The following is an 18066-nucleotide window of genomic DNA, read 5'->3' on the forward strand; positions in this document are numbered from 1 at the left end:
GGGGCAGTCTTAATGTAGGAAGGTCAACCCTTAGCCTTCACGAGCCAAAAACTAAGTGGGAAGAATCTGGGACAATATACCTATGAGAAGGAGATGATGGCCATCTTACATGCAGTAGATACTTGGCGTCCATACTTATTTGGGCGACGTTTCCAAATCTGCACAGACCATCAAAGCCTTAAATATTTTTTGGAGCAACGACTATCCTCACCACAAAAAAATAAATGGCCTTCCAAAATGTTGGGATATGATTATGAGATAATTTACAAGAAAGGGTGCGAAAATATTGTAGCAGATGCATTATCCCACCAATTTGAGGAGGAAAGTCCCTTCTTGCAATTTCCCTTCCCATTCCAAAATGGATTGAAGAGGCTCACAAGCAATGGTTTTCACATCCCTAGCTCTTCCAACTCATTACTTAATTGCAGGTGAATCCAAATTCCACACTGGGCTACTCGTGGCATGATGAGATTCTTTGCTACAAGGGCAGAGTCATAATATCACCAACGTCCACCCTCAAAAGCCGCATTTTGGCAGAGTTGCACTCATCTCCCACTGCAGGATATTCAGGCTTTCAGAAGATGTATGCTTGCACTCGAAGATCATTTTTTTTGGACAGGCATGAAAAAGGACATTCTTACTTTTGTAGCTGAATGCAATGTCTATCAATGCCACAATGGAGAAACAGTCAAATCCCTAGGCACATTATAGCCATTTCCCATCCCAGCCTCAATCTGGATAGAGGTTTCTATGGATTTCATTATGGGTCTTCCAAAGTCAGGAAACAAGTCAGTGATCATAGTGGTTTTGGACAGACTTTCTAAGTATGCTCATTTTTGCGCCCTACCCCACCCTTTCACACAGACTTTGGTCGTTCAATCTTTCATGGATCAGATCTTCAAATTGCATTGCATGCCCACTTCCATTGTGTCTGATCGTGACCTGGTCTTCACCAGTAACTTTTGGAAAGAACTCTTCCAGCTACAAGGTACCCAACTACAACTCAGTACTTCTTATCATCCACAAACTAATGGTCAAACTGAATTAGTCAACAGATGTTTGGAAACCTATCTTAGGTGTTTCACTTCAGAAAAGCAACATCTCTGGGTATAGTGGTTACCTCTAGCTGAATTGTGGTATAACACTAACTATCATGCCACCACCAAAATGACTCCATATGAAGCAGTTTATGGTCAACTCTCTCCTTCCCCTACTTCTTATATCAAGGGATGGTCGAAGGTATAAGCAGTGGATCAACTCCTCCAGAATCGCACAACCATGCTAGCCCATCTTAGAGAGAATCTTCATCAAGCTCAAAACTACATGAAGCAACAGGTAGATCAACATCGCTTAGAACACCAATTTCAAGAAGGGGATCAGGTATTTTTGAGGCTGCAACCATATAAGAAAACATCACTCAATGACAAGGGTTGTTAGAAACTATCTCCAAAATTCTACGGACCGTATCAAGTACTTCAACGCATTGGAGAAATTGCCTACAAGCTATCTTTTCCACCCACTGAAAAAATCCACCCAGTTTTCCATGTCTCATGCCTCAAGAAACTGATTGGGAACAATTGCAGAATTCAAACTAGTCTACCTGAACTGGATGAAGAAGGGTCAATCTGGCTCCAACCTGAATAGGTTCTGGACACAGGAGAATGGCACCTGCTTGACCGCATGATCAAGGAAGTCCTCGTCAAGTGGAAAGACACCTCTATGGAAGATGCAACCTGGGAACCAACCACTATTCTTCAGTGGTTTCTGTAGCTTTAGCCTTGAGGACAAGACTATTCTTATGGGGGAGGGCATGTTAGGGTCCCACCCTAACCCCCTTATTTATGTAATAGGATTAAATCATAGTTATAGTTAAGTAAAGAGTCAATAAATCCCATATTAATAATTTTAAGTGGTTAACCTGCATTTAATGAAGGGACCATAGTTAGTTGCAAATGGGCCATGGTATTAAATAGATGGTATTAATAAGAACCATGGTATTGCCCTATGGTATTGCATGTATAAATCCTATATAAAGGATAGAGACTCCCCTCGAGGAGCATCATGTCTTATTTTGTATTGAGCTCAACTCTATTGTAAGTTGCCCCCTCAAAGAGGCAAGTGAACATTTCTTTCTGAATAATAAAATACTTGTTGTTATTTCTCATTATTCTATGTTCTAGGTATATTTCTTCGCATATTTGGTATTTTGGTATAGTCTTGCATGTTAAGAGCATAACAAGGGTGGTCATAGCTTCCATGATGTCTTCATCAGAATGGAAGATGGGTAGATAGGAGGAATAAGGACCACATGATGGTGAAGAGATACCTAAATCATATTCATGAGAGACAGGGTTCACATATGCATCATCAAGGTTGGGAGACATATGACTAGTAGATGGAACATCTACCTATGTTGAGACTAAGGTGTTCGTTGAAGAAGGTTCAACATAGTCATAAGAGGATACATCAAGGGAGCTTCAAGGGATCGATATCATGGATGATGCTAGGTAGAGAATAGGAGAAGAAATATATGTCATCTTGACATTAGAGGGAGGGATCAAAATAGGTGTTTGAGAGGCCTCTTGTTCCAATATAGGAGCGGGACCAAAATCTGCAGGTAAAGGAGAGATGGACTCATTATGAGTGGCCTCTAATTTACGAAGCACTTGAAGTGTATCATGAAAATATTTGAGACAGGGATAGTGATGGGAATACTGGCCATAGTTATCACACAACTTCATGGGTGGTTTGTGCATAATGATTTGATATTCTTAGCTGACTCAGGTAAGGTAACATGGAGCTCAGGAATGTTAGAATTAGGGAAGGTATCAGTGACCAAATCCTTAACATGAGGGAGCTTAGGACAATTATTGGTGGCATGATTGAGAACATCACACAAAGTACAAGGAGGTAGAGGGTTTGGTGGCTTAGAAGGAGCTAGATTTGTTGGGGGGCCCTTGTCTTAGGTTCCCTTTTTTTGGGCTTCTCCCCCCTCGCCAGATGAGCAATAGGAGTAGGCTCCTGTTGAGTTTGTTGTAGAACTGAAGCAAAGGCATGGGTACAAAAAACTGGTTGGACCAGGGTCAAAGAAGTGTAACACTTCAATTGATTGGTAGGAGTGTTTAAGAGGGGATCGATGTACTAGACTAGGATCCCTAAGGTAATATTGGGTAAACTCAATGTAGGCATGACAAGTGTAGAAAACACTCTAGGAGATGGAAACAAGAATGATATCTGACTAGAAGGATAATGGCCTGGAGGAATGGCTACACTATGGTTAAGGCCTAGGGGAATGATTCTGGGTGGAAAATGATTAGGAGAGACACCAGCTGAAGGAAATGACCATTGAGGAGTAATACTGACGGGGTATGTTGAGTTAGGAACAACATGTTGTGGAGGTGCGGTCTGTTATGAGTGCATACTAGACCATTTGTTGGCATCCTGCGATGCTTGGAGCATCAAAACGATTGATGAGGTAGGCTGAAAAGGAGTAGGTAGTGGACCATAGTAAGCACCAAGAAAAGTGGAATCTTTATAAACCCTGGAGAGATAGATGAGACGGTCTTATTGTCGACCATGGAAGAAATGTTGGACTGAGGTGAACTTTGGGCTTTTGGATCATAGTACGTCAACTGATCAATTGTGATCATCTTTCAATTATGGGGAAAGAACATATTACGATGAAATCTAGATGAAACATTTGAAATGGCATAACTATAACTATGACCCAAAAGGATGTTATATTCTAAGGGAGCATCAATGACTTCAATGTCAATACAGATGGTCTTACAAGCAACTACGGCTGTGAAATTGCTATATAAGCTAAGGGGTTATGAAGGATGAACATCCTAGGCCCATAGAGTGATGTTGGATGGGGATAGGTCAAGGGAACCAAGTTTCTTCCAAACACTAGTGGCCATCACACATGTGGAGGCGCCTTTGCCTTTGACACACCTCTGAATAGTGGCACTTCTAATGGAGATTGGTATTTGGAATGCAACAGATGAAGGTAGGAGAGGATTTTCTGACTTCTCAACATGAAAGACAATCATCTGATCATCTTGAGGATCCATGACACCTAGAGGAGATAGTAGAGATTTTCATTATGATGGGCACATCTGGAGGATTTCCACCATTGGCATGGTAGCAGGAGACTATGATAGGTCATCTACTATGCTATATGTATGGGCAGCTTTGGAAAAATAAACATTTTGACATAATGGTCCTTTGGGGATCTTGGGTATAACCTCAAACTTAGGTTGAGCGGTCTATAAGGTACCATTGGATGACAAAAAAGGCTCAGTGGACACTTTGGGTTGGGACTGAGTCACTAACTTAGTGGGTAGCTTTTTATACTGGTAAAATCGAGGATGAAGTTTGAATTTCTCAGTATTTACCTCATTAGAATTCATCATAAGAATCTAATAATCATGGTGACCATATGGTGGAATTGGTTGAGCTTCTTGACCTTGTGTAGGTTGGGTAGCTATATATCCTTGGTGAGGGAAAGGATTGGTAAGCATGACCAGTTGAGATGAGGCAGGTGGGGGAGGAGGAGCAGTGGGCTGCAATCCTCAAGAAGCTGCTTGAGCTTCCAATACTTGCCGCATCCAAGTTAAAAGAGGAAACTCATGGGTATAATGCCCATATACATCGCAACAATCATAAGGTTTGTTCATACGAAGAGCCTTGTTTTTCTTAGGCTAACCACTCTATTGTTGGGTTGCCGAATTAGGTTGAGGACCTTGAGGGGCATTGGGTGAAGGACCCTAGTTTCCCTAATTACCTTGATATTGTTGATTCCTGTTACACTTCCCCTTGTTCCTTTTCTTGGGGTTAGGGGGATTGGGTCAACTCTGCTGAGCATACACTTGTCCCCGTGGAGGAGGTGGTTGCTGCGGCGGAGGGGGACCAAGCGTGGGGGGCTGGGGTGCTGGTGTCAGAGGATATGGAATGCTAGGTTGTGCATAGTGATAATAAAGAGATGGGGATACAATGGTATAAAAAGGTGGTGCAACATCTGGCCTTGGAATTTGTTGATGCAGTTGGGGATATGCATATGGCGTGTTGGGACCTAGATAAGGGTTGCCTTGAGGAGGATTGGGGGAGGGATAATTGTAAGTGGAACTAGTCCCTCTCTGAGGTGGAGCATAACTCATATAAGGTTGAGAATATGGTTGAGGGTGTGATAAGGTTCCAACTATGCCATCTGCGACATGAGATTCCCTCGGTGCATTGCTAGCACCAGGTCGAGGCAAATCGGGGATGACAATGTAAACATAACCTGACTAGGCATAGATCAGATCAAATTTTAAAGCTTTTTGGAATTCCTCTTCCTCAGATTGGGTTAAGTGTGACAAAACATATTTAGAAATGGGGGCCAAAAATGATCTAAGGAACAAATCCATATAGACTCAGTCTTCAAAATTAGGAGCTCTACAAATACTCCTCCTTCTACACCATTCCTAAACATGGCTGGAAAGGTGAGTGGCAGAAGTTTGATGGAAATAAGTCAAAATTTAAGTACCAATATCATAATGGAGAGGTAACTAAAAACATGAAAGAAAGGCTATGTCAAGAGTCACTAAAGTGGAATGGGTTGCTCTAGACTAGTCGACATACCACTTAGCAACAACTCTAGTGAGTTCGCATTGGAACAAACGAAGATGGATCGAGTCTTCAGTAATGGAATTTGATGAACACCTACGGAAGGAGTGAACATGATTAGTTGGATCTTCTCCAAGATTACCTTCAAACTTTGGGATGTCTAAAGAGAGTTTAGTAGGCATTGCTAGCCATGTGGGATCATGGAGAAGAGCATCATTGATAAGTTAGCTAAAGTCTCGGAGACTTAAACCAACCACAAAAGGAAGTAAGGGACTAGGAGTGACCACACTGGTGGGGATTCTGCTGGTGGGGGTACCCTGATTAGCACCTAGCTTACCACACTAAGTTCTCACACTGACATTGGTGCCTAACATGGTGGTGATATGAGGTTAAGAAGACGTAGAATCAGAACATGAACTATATCAATCAACAGAATCAGAATTAGAATTAGAATGAAGACTCGATAGAGGACTGGGAGGATGTACTCTAACCTAACAGGGAGGATTAGTATGTCCTAACGGGAACTGAGGGTGAATACCTTGAATTTGACATGAAAAATACCATGGAGGCGCAATGATGTCTAGACAAAAGGGTGAATATAGGAATAAAAAGGCAACAAACAACAAGAAAACACATAGTGTAGTGGTGCCAAGTGTAAACTAACTATTTTAATGATGTTACTCTAATACAAGAAAATATGTCCTATCAAAGGAAAATACCTCTAGCCTATGGGTGATATAAATCCTCAAACAATCCTAGATCTACTATTTTAGATGGCATTCTAAAAAAATTCTTACTTAATCGATTTTGATCCCCGCAAGCAGAGCTATCCAGAGAAAGGTGGGGTAGAGGACCAACTGCTTCCCACATCCAATCCTATAAGGTGTCTTCCTAAGATTGGTCACTACAGTTACCTTCACCCCATTGGGGTGGTTGAGTCTTGAGCTTTGTGTTAGTCAACCACCACACGAAATTCCTACCATATGTTGGGTAGCCCTGAGGAGAACTGTGTGCACAATGACCTAGCCTATCCTTCTCCGAATCGAGTTTTTGATGAACTCCAGCTTTTACCATGGGATGGTGAAGGATTTTAATCTCCCTAATATGTCAAATTCTATGTCTCAATGAATGTGAGCTATGGGTGTTATTGGAAGCCTATCCCACTGACCCTACACCTACACTACAAAGATTGCTTTCCCTTGATGCCCAAGTGGGCATAATTTATGTTTGTTGATTTATTAAGGTGTAGTGTTTCAAGCCTTTGCTTGGCAGTGTTAACCAAGCTCATGTTTGCTTAAGGTATGAGTGTGTGAAAATAATGTGTCAAGCAGATGATTTAATTAAGCATGTTTCATGATGCCATGTGATGCTGAAAGTAAAATGCTGAAATATTGTAAATAAATATGAAAAATGACATAAAATAAATAACCAAACATACACACAAAACCCACCCACAAGGGCTACTAAGAAGCTGTGAAAGAGAGGAAAAAAATCTACTCAAAGACACATAAAGAGGCCAAAAAAATCTAATGCCAAGGGACTAGGAATTAAAGTCTCTAATTTGTTGTAAATGATGCAAACAACTAGTAGAAATCAGAGGTGAATAATGTTGCGAAGGATAGGTATGAAGCTCTAAGACCTAGGATGCACAAGGGGATCCTAAGGGGGAAAGGAAAACTAAAACTCTAAAGGGATAAAAGGTAAAATAAACCTATCCAAAAGATCTGAAAAGTAATGGATCAGATCTAAAAATCAGTGGTTGAAAATGTTGAAAACCCTAGACTCCTCACTCAACAAATATCTTCCTAAAAATGTGGAGGTGTACTCTAAAAACTAGGGGAACTTTTCCTTCCTCAAAGAGATAAATCAAGCGGATCTATGCCTAAGGGAGACTAAAAAAAATAAGTGAAGAACCAAAACTAGTTTGCAAATAGTACTCTTGACAATTCTGTAAAAAAATTGAAAAATTTCTGTAAAAGGTACAAAATGTAGGTACTGACCTGTTTATGAGGAAAACATAGTTTTCTTGCCAAAAAGTGTGCTCTGCAACTCACTTCTGGGGCTAAAAAGTGTGCTCCGCTTTTCAGAGTCTCGGTCGGCAAATCTCACACAGATTTTTCTGTCTTTTGCACGCCTGGTACCTGTGACCTATGGAAAAAGCTAGAAACCCACTAGAATCCGAAAATTTGACAAAATAGGGTTTAATATTATAAATAGAATTTGAGAGACTAAAAATACCTACAGATAACCATGCAATTTTTTGAAACTTCAGTCACCCAAGAAAGTTGTTATTACACCAGTGGAGTCGCCTTTTATTGACAACAAATGTAACTAAAGACCCAGTGGAGTCGCCATTTATTAGTGTGAAAATTCTTGGAAGGTGTACCAAAAATACTTAAGTCACTAGGTGAAAATTGACCCTAACAACAAGTTGATGGCTACTATCAATTCATATCTACAACACAAAAAGAAAACCTGCAGTAAAAGTAGATATGATCTAGAACAAAAAGAAAAAATATAAATACCTAATATAGTAACCCAATTGGAAAGACTTTTTTGAATGAATAAATCTTTTATTAATAACACCTGGTGAAGGAGATCTATAGATGGGTCTGTAAGTCCCCCTCCATGGGATGGGTCCTTTGATGTCCTTGATGCTTCATAAAATGATTCTCTCTCTCAATATGTGAAAAACCCATTCAAAAGTAGAAAACTCAAAATGGGAGCTCAAAGAAAAAAGATGATAATGTTGACGATGATTATGATCATGTTGAAGAATGAATGAAAAACCATCCTTTTTATAACAAGGTATGGAGTTAACATAATAGCCTTGGTGAAAATTCCATGTAAAAATATATAAATACCATGGATGATGGGACACCTATTCCAAGATGAATGGTGGGAAAGAAATCTTAGGGAGTGTTTATTTAGTTGTTTATGGCTAAGGAAATTGGCAAAGGAAATGGCTAAGGATTTATAAAGAAATGAGGCATTAATTGGCATTTTATTTATGAAAATAATGGAAATTAGGAGAAAAGGAAGGTAAAAGGTCACAGGTTGCATGTGAGGAGGAAATTGAAGGAAAATAATGGAAAATGAGGAAAACAGAGCCCTCATTAATAAAAAGGCTTCTGAGGATCAATAGTGGGGGCTTGATCAGTTTAGTTTTGGAGCTCTCTCATTACTCTCTCTCTCTCTCTCTCTCTCATACTCTTGGTTACTTAGAGTTTCCTTGGAGCACTCTTGGAGGGTGTGGCATACTTGGATTCTTGGAGCAAGAAGGAAAAGGAAGAGCATGAAAGCACAAGAAGGCATCGACGTCAATAACTACATCATATTTGCTTTCAGGTACCAAGTTGCATGTATGACTTCTTCACTAGTTTTGGCATGCATCGCACATGCATGTGGTTTCTTGGTTATGATATTTCATTGGCATGGAGTATGGACGATATTGACAGTGGATTGCCTAGCCTTGCCATTTCCTGGATAGCCATGGTGATTGTGAGTTTACTTTCATTGCTTTGTTTTGGTTGGTTCTCATGTTTCCTTAGCTTGGGTTGAGTTACTAGTCCTAGAAGCCCTGGTTGAACAAATGCTCTGAAGCCCTGTAATAGCTTGGGTTGAGTTACTAGTCCTTGAATCCTTGGTTTGAAAAACACTCTGGAAACCCTTGGTGGGTTGAGTTACTAGTCCTAGAAGCCTTGGTTGGAAAAATGTTCTAGAAACCCTGTATAATTTGTGGGTTGAGTTACTAGTTTTGGAAGCCTTGGTTGGAAAAATGCTCTAGAAACCCTGGAAGGCTTAGATAGACACAAATTTGATGATGGTTTTTGGTGATGTCTAACCATGAGCTGGAATCACTATTTGATGGGTTGAGGTGGATGGCCTCTGGAAGCCCTGGATGAGTTTTGATTGATGTGTTCTATGAGATCCCATATTCATGCTTGGAATATGGCACGGAGGTGAATGGATGAAGAGAGATTTTTCTTAGCCATTCCACGGTCGGGTGGAACGTCGTAGTCCCATCTCCGATTGGTTCATTGCATTCATAAACGAGAAATCCATTTCCTTGAATTTCATGTGTAAAGTTACTAATGTATTTAAGGATTTGATGGCTAATAAGTTTATTGTATTTATGTTCCTATTATGCTAGTTATATGCACATTTCATGACAACAACTATGTATGGCTCTCAGCATGTTTTTACTTGTATATGAATGGATAATGTGTTTATGAGTTAATGGAGGATAATGCAGCAAATGGCATGAGGGAACAATGGTTCATAGCAATTCTCAGATAAGTATGAGATCCCTACACTTGATTCTGTTATTTACACCTGTAGGTTAATGTTGATGATATGTTTTACGAAATTTCTGTCATGGCTAGTAGGCGTCTGGTGATGATATTGTTCATATTATTGCTTTTGCATCATTGTTTCCTTGCACCCTTACTAATTCTAAGTGATCATTCCATTCTGGGCAATGTCCCGAGTTCTAGGCTGAAAAAGATGGCTCAAATCCCAAAATGCTAGCATTAGTGTTGAGACTAACTCGCTTGGGCAGTGTCTAGGAAGCATTATAAAGTATTTGAGCAGTGTTTGGGGAGCGTTAGTCCTAAAAATAACTCGCCTTAAGTGTCTAGGGAGCGTTTCCCTACCCTTAAGTCTCTGAAATAATAGTGGGACCCATGGATAGGCAGTTTGAGTGGCTGAATTATCTCCTGAAGGTTTGGATGACTGTATGTGATGTTCCATTGATTCCATATCCTTAAAGTCACCAAGGAGGTTGAATCTTATCATAGTGGCCTCTTGTCGCATGTTTACCTAGGCTCACCAGTTACTTGGGTAGATGTTGGAGGAGGATGTTACAGAGTGGTTCCAGAGCGTGGTTGAACTCTCAGACTAGATGGGTTGAAGGTGTTGGTCATGCATGTATATCAGTTGCATGTGTGTCTCTTACACTTGCATTTCATGTGCTTGCTTCATTGGCTTGATGATTGATTATGGTTTTAGTATGGTTGTCATGGAGAATTTTATGTTGATTTCTTGATATGTGTTGGTAATGAGTATGTGACTAGTTGTGTATGGTTGATCATGCACTATTATGCACGTTAGTGTTCACATGTTATGAAGTGCACATGATGTGGTTGTTGTTGTCATGCATGAGGTCATGGCTTGTGTGGTTGATATTGTCATGCATTGATGACTAGAATCTTGCTATAATGATGTGTATATGGTTTGGTACCTATTTGTTATGTGTGTATATATAGTTGTTATGCATGTATGGTCTTGGTTATGATTATGAATGTATAGTAGGTCAAACATGCCTTGTGAAGTCATTATAAGCAATTTAGGTCATCATGATGCTATTGGTTGTTATGATGCTAATGTGTTGGATGAGATAGAGTAGGAGATGTAGATCATCATAATGACGTTGAAACATAAGACCTTGGGATAAGAACAGATCATCATACATGTTTTCATGTTGGACATTGTCAGGCGGAAAGAGTCGATTGTGCGGACACAACCAACCTCCCTAGGAGCCTAAGACTCTCTAGTGACAAACAAGGCAAACAAGAGCAATCCTTCTCTAAACATGCATTTACTATATGGGAAATCAAGTGTTTAGATCCTACCTGTAGTCCAACGCTGTTGTAGCAGTCCAGCTCCGCTGATCCGGATGAGCTCCTCCTTCACTTTGAAACCTGCATACACTAACAATCAAACGATTAAACAACACTTGATAATCTCATAGAACAAAACATATTTAACACATAGACCAAGGAGTACATGAAACAACTCATAAATAACAAGTTATTGAGAAGAATGGACTCATTTGCATTAATAGGTAACAAAAGGAACAAATACAACCTGAGCCTTGGTGTTGTGCAAGTCCCTCCCAGGGTCCATCAAGAGTTCTCCTTTACTTTGACAAAGCTCACCCACTTCCAAATAGAACAAGCAAAGATGGCAATCTCTCCTCACAAGCTTCTAAATGGGAGTCCTAATTCCTGCAGCATCTACCCTTAGAAATGTATAGCTTCCAACCTCCCCTCCTTCTGGCCCAATGCCTGTATTTATAGTGCTCAAGAGGAAGTTAATCAGGTCCACCATCAATGGGATAATCCCCTCTTTGGATGGGATAGCTCCCTTATTGATGGGATAAGTTCCTCTTTGGTAGGAGTGCATGAACCATCTGGAGGCGCTCAATACACGTCGAACAACCTTCTAGAATGCTCTAGAAATGACCACAAGTAACTTTTTAAAGATGAAACTTGCGCATTTTAACCTTTACAGGGGGACGCACCTGCCCCTTTACATACAGAGCGTCCAAAGACGCAGCTTTTGTGAACATTGGGTGCGTCCCCGCAGGTAAGGTTGAGAGAACCTGCGTACCCAGAGATAAATACATTTATAAAGAATTTCTCTCTTTTTGGAGTTTGACATGGAGAGCAGAGGCATAAGACTTGCCTAAGAGGATAGCATGACTGTTGATAGAGCCATACTAACTGTAAATAGTCATGGTGACATTTTTTAGTGTAACAGATTGCCCCCTAAAGTGCGAAGCCTGTAATAGATTAGGGTTTTGTATTATCTAGGAAGGGTGAAGCACTTTATCATTTCAAGGATTATCTCGTGGAGAGCCTGGTCAGAACCTGCAATTTTCAACACAAAATACATGTATAAGATTATATCATCACTGAGGTAGGCATTCCCATACTCAGACCAAAACTTTAACTAAGACTAACTACTCTGATACAGGAATGATCTTGCAGTACATCATAATCATAGACTTTTGTAGACACAGTATGGGCGCAGCCATCTGTTTATGATTAGTCTACTTAGATAATGAATACAAAACTCCTCGCAGCCTGGATGGTGGAAACTAGATCCAGGGTCTTCATTTCTACTTCCCAAAATGGTACGATTCTAGCCATGCGAATAAATGAGTTGATGTCGAACATGGTAGAAACCACTTGATTACCAGTCAATGATGCAAACTGTTAACAAGCGTGAGAGAGACCACCAGTAATGTCAATGGTTCTCAAAGTACCCAGTACAATCCATGAGATGTGAATGAATGAGTTGATGTCGAACATTTCACGGAATCCTTCGATCGAAAGTCAATGATGTAAACTGACATCAAAGGCGAGAAACCTGCCATTGATGCATGCAGACTTCAAGGCACTGACGATTTCTAAGTCATCTCTCTAGATAATGTGCTGATGTCGATAGAAAGCGACCCGTTGCAGGCAAGCCCACAACATGAAATCATTGTTCAAGTTGAAGAAATGTTGCTGTAAGGACTGACTCAGGGATGGTCAAATGGATGACAAGTATTTTGCAGATGAAAGTTTTGCTTGCAGACCTCTTGAACACATAACGACACAACAGATGGCTTGGTGATGAACAACTCAAAGTTAATCCCCGGAACCCGGTTGAAGACTTTCAAAGTGGTTTGATCAATTGTGAGGTAAAGGATTTCCCAACCCAGGTGAATGAAAAGTGTCGTGTTCAAGAGTGGTAATAAAGTTTCTTCTGAGATAAAAGGTAACAAATAGGCTCATTCTTCTCTCTTTTCCCCCACCATTTCTGGCAAGTACCTCTTTATTTTTAACAAGCTTGAGGAGGATAACATATGCTTGATTATAAGCTCATCCTTCGGATGAGTCCAACCTAGTTTTGATTCGAACCCTAGGAAGGAGTGGTTCGTTCCTGTTTGTAATTGAACAGGTCCTTTACTATGAAATGTTTAACGAGCCCAGTATAGGAGAAACTCGGCGTTTTTCAATTTTAGAGAGTCTGAAAAACTTAAGAAGACTCCAAGTTGAACTTTTTCGTAGATTTGTGTCCCTCAAGCCCGAAAAAGTATAAAATAATACCTGGGGGAACCGCTTGATCTTGCGACCAAGGAATACTTTCATAATTAGTGCCACTGACCTGAAAAGTAAAAAGCGATCAAGGACACGTCGTTTTATTTCCATATCGAGTTTGAAACGACAAAAACCCGGCAATCTTTTCCTGATTTTACGGTCAGAAAAGAGCTATAAGGGGACTGTCTTTTAATTCCGTTTTAACGAGTGTAAAAGAAACGCTCGGTAATCTTTTCATTTTTTAGGAGTCAGAAAAGGGCTTAAAAGATGACTCTGATATTTTGGTTCGTGAAAAATGACAATTTTCCCTCTAAATCCCTTTGTCCTGCACAAAAATGACACATTACTCATACCTGTTTAAGATAGGCAAAAATACATCGAAAAACATCCTTCCATGGTGAAAAATGAACAAATTCATCCAAAAAACCTATAAAAAGACTTTTTACCATGTCATTTTTACCATTTTACTGTTGAGGTTGAAAAAAGAGCTTTTGGCAAGAAACTTCCCGTGGTCGCTGCGGAAAATCCGACCGTCAGAATCGAACGCCGTCTCTTCCAGGTATTTTACAACATCCTCCTCTTCAATTTCATCCGATTAAAATTGTGTTTTAGGTTTTAGTTTTGATTTTTGGGGGGTTTTGGGTTTCAAAGTGCGCTCTGCGGGGGACGCAGGTGCCCTTCGGGTGACCTGCGTCCCCTGACTTTTTCCTGTACAGGAAAAAGGTCGGGGGACGCAGCCCACCTTCAGGCCAGCTGCGTCCCGACGCTCTGTGTTCTAAACGCGGGGTGCGTCCCCCGTGAAAGGCGGAATTTGAAACCCCAAACTCCACAAATAACCATTAAAAATTTCCCAAATTAATTCTAATCTCTGTTTCTTGGTGTGTAGGGCACTCACCATGTTGGATTGGAGAGAAAGAGAGCACGAAGATGTTGATTTAGCCGCAATTGAACATCAACCTTCCATTGATGCCCTGAAAGCATGCAGACTATATAAATACTGGGCCATACCTGGCATGAGGGCTCAGGTGAGATTCTTGGAATGGCTGGTTGAGAGATGGAACGTTCAAGAGAAATGCTTTTACATAGGAGGGCACCAGCTCGAGATAGAGCCCTCTAACGTATACTTTCTCACTGGCTTGCCAAATAGAGGCGAGCAACTCAATCTAGCCGGGACTAGGCCGGGTGGCCAATCTCTTGCTAGTCTCCGGGCAGATTGGTGCACACCCAATGCACACCATGCGAAAGGCGTGGAAATCAAACACATCTCTCTGCGTGAACTCAAAGTTATAGCTTTCACGATTACCAGAATTTGCGGCGCAGCCGCTTTGCATATTGCCTCTGGGTCCCAAATGCGGATGGCGATTGACTGTTACCAAGGCACCATTTTCAACTGGTGTGATGCTGTTTCGGCTAATATGAAGAGCCAACTGACTAGGGCAAAGAACGGACAACTAAAGACCTTTGGATATGGGCCTCTAGTTGTGAGCTTTGCCTTAGAGAGAGTTCCGATGCTGATCCCTCAGCAACTCACTGTTGATATCTTGGGTCCTCGGGAGCCAAAGCTAATACGATGGGTTACGGTGATGGCCCGGCATCCTGACGAGGGCACAGCGATTGTTCGATTCTCTGATAGTTATTTTCACTGGTTAGAGGACCAGGTTTTTTCGATCCAGGACTTTCCGTATGCCGGAGTAGATTTTCGAGGTGATCCGGACATGGTTCTTCCACAGGGAGAACAATGGGACGACAAAGGTACTTTACTTTTCACAAGTTTTCAAATTATGTTTTTTTTTGTTTTTTATATATATCGTCTCAAAACTGACAGTAAAAATTTTCAAAATGCAGATGTTGGTCCACAGCGCCCAGCCAACCTCCGGCCTTTTGAGAGGAGACATCCAGTTGCACCGGTACCGGCCCCACAGGACGCGGCTGCAGAGTCACTAGCTGAGTTGGAGCAGGATCTAGAGCGTCTGACGGTGGATATACCTGAGACTACCATAGATGATATTCCTATCAGACTTCAGCGCTATGTAGTCGCAGTCCCTGGACCGTTTAGGAGATTTTTGTGTAAGGTAGCCCATGCAGTGGTGTCGTATAGGGAGAACCACCAGTGATTGGCTAGTCACTTTGTAGACACATGTGACATTTTTGACTTTTTGTACTTTATCATTTTTTCCGATCATAAGGTGTTTTTCAACCTATGATCGAAGACGATGTATATTTTTTTGACACACTCCTATCTATATATATATCACTATTACCGGCTTATCTTGTTTAACATATGTGATGAAATGTTTTTAAATTTACTTGCATGATTATTGTAAATGTCTGTCCAACATTCGAGAAGCAATTGCATCTGCTAATGTATTTAAAGACCTTGGAATATGCTGATATTCAATGTAATCAAATTCACGTTCCAAGAGACGCACTCTCAAAAACAATCTTAATAACACAGGATTTCTAATGGCATAAACTCTATTAAGCTGTAATACAACAAGTTCAGAATCTAACCTCACTATCAAACGTCGAATTCCAATTGAAATAGATTCGGATAATAATTCAACCACTGCACTGTATTCTGCAATGTTGTTCGTTGTTTGACCGAGGCTTACCCCATGCATAGAAACTAACTCGTCAGAGGGCGAATAGATAACCCAAGCTGCGGAAGAGATATTCCGTGTACTACGACAAGCACCATCAGCAAATCCAATGTATGTTTGGAGAGGTGTCGACATCTGCAATATCAAGAGTAAAACCAAGATAAGCCAGAATAACGACGAAAAACACACTCTCTAAGCTAAGCACACTAACTAAACTAACAAACACGTTAGCTAGAAAGAAAAACTAACCTAACTAAAAAAGTCTCCATACCCACCATTTAAGCATAATACCTCTTTAGGTAAAGTCCATTTCTGGGTTTACCCAAAGAGTCCCCATCAAAATCTACCAGCTCATAAGCCCCTTTTGCTAGCTTTCGCTTTACAATGTAGGGTCCATGCCACATAGGAACAAATTTTCCAGCACCTAGCTTATCGTTAGCTTGATCATATAATAGCACTAGGTCTCCCTCCGAAAAACTTCGAGGGGTCACATTTCTATCATACTGAGCTTTCATTCGCTTCGCGTGAGTCTCGATTGCCAATGCAGCGTCACGTCGAGTCTCATATAATTTAGCTAAGTACAATAAATGTTTCTCCTCTTCGGAAGTAGCTGGAAGTAATTCGACAGCCATTTGAAGTGATGGGATTTCGCATTCAATGGGTAACACAGCTTCCGAGCCATAAACTAGCTGGAAAGGAGTGAACCCTGTTGAAGTTTTCACTGAGGTTCGGTATGCCCATAGCGCTGAAAATAACATGTTGTGCCAATTCGATCGATGAATACCAATGGTTCGTCGGATCATGATAACTAGAACTTTGTTGATAGACTCAACCAAACCGTTGGCTTGCGGATAATAAGGAGTAGAGCTATCGTGGCGCAAACTAAGCTGGCTTGTAAGCTCAGTCATCATGATGTTTCGAAAATGGCTCCCATGGTCGGTAATGATTGCTTGTGGGACACCAAACCTAGTTATGATATGATTGAATACGAAAACTGCAGTTGTTTTGCCGCTTGCGTCGAATGTAGGCATCGCCTCGGCCCATTTAGTAAAATAATCAACCGCGAGGATGATATACGCATGCCCCCCGGCCGAGTGAGGGTTACAAGTAATAAAGTTGATACCCCATTTGGCGAATGGACCAACGACAATTATAGGCTGGAGAGGAGCATGTGGTGCGCGCATCTTGCGATCAAACACTTGACAGTTGTGGCACTTCCGGACTGCAATGATACAATCTTTAAACATAGACGGCCAGAAATAGCCAGCACGCAACACCTTCTGAGCTGTGGCATACCCAGACATATGACCGCCACATGCTCCAGAGTGACAATCATTCAAAACCCTCTCAGCCTCTTCGTGTGTTAAACAACGTCGAAAAACTAAGTCTACCCCCTGGCGATAAAGTGTATCTCCAATAATTTTGTATTGCTGGGATTGAAACCGAATTTTTCGACGTTCCGCCTTGGAAGCTTCAGGCCGAAAGGTTTGGGTTTGGAGATAGATGATTATATCTCCGTACCATGGATCCACAGTACTGATAAGAAACAAAGATTTGTCCGCAATGGACTCCTCTGCCACAGTCTCTGTGTCAGCACGCGGGAAATCACACATCAATTCCGCAAAAACTAAGGATTTCTTAGACTTGGACTTCTCGAACTCCAAGTCGAACTCTTGCAGGATAACGATCCATTTAGAGTACTTGCCCCCTAGCAGTCGTTTTGTCAAAATATAGATCATAGGGTTGCAATCCGAAATAACTGCAGTTTTACGGAGAAGAATGTAATGACGAAAACGCTGGACAGCTTGAACGGCTGCCAGGGCCAATTTCTCCACATGCGAATATTTTAGCTCAGTGGGATTTAAGGTCCTACTAAGATAATATATCACATGTTCCGCTCCGAATTCATCTTCTTGAACTAAGACCATTCCAATGGTGGAATGCGAAGCTGCGAGGTATAAGAAGTAGTCCTGGTTGTAGTTGGGAGG

Source organism: Pinus tabuliformis, chromosome 7, assembly GCF_031772625.1.
Source record: "Pinus tabuliformis cultivar Carrire ecotype Pingquan chromosome 7, CPIR1, whole genome shotgun sequence".
NCBI lineage: Eukaryota > Viridiplantae > Streptophyta > Pinopsida > Pinales > Pinaceae > Pinus > Pinus tabuliformis.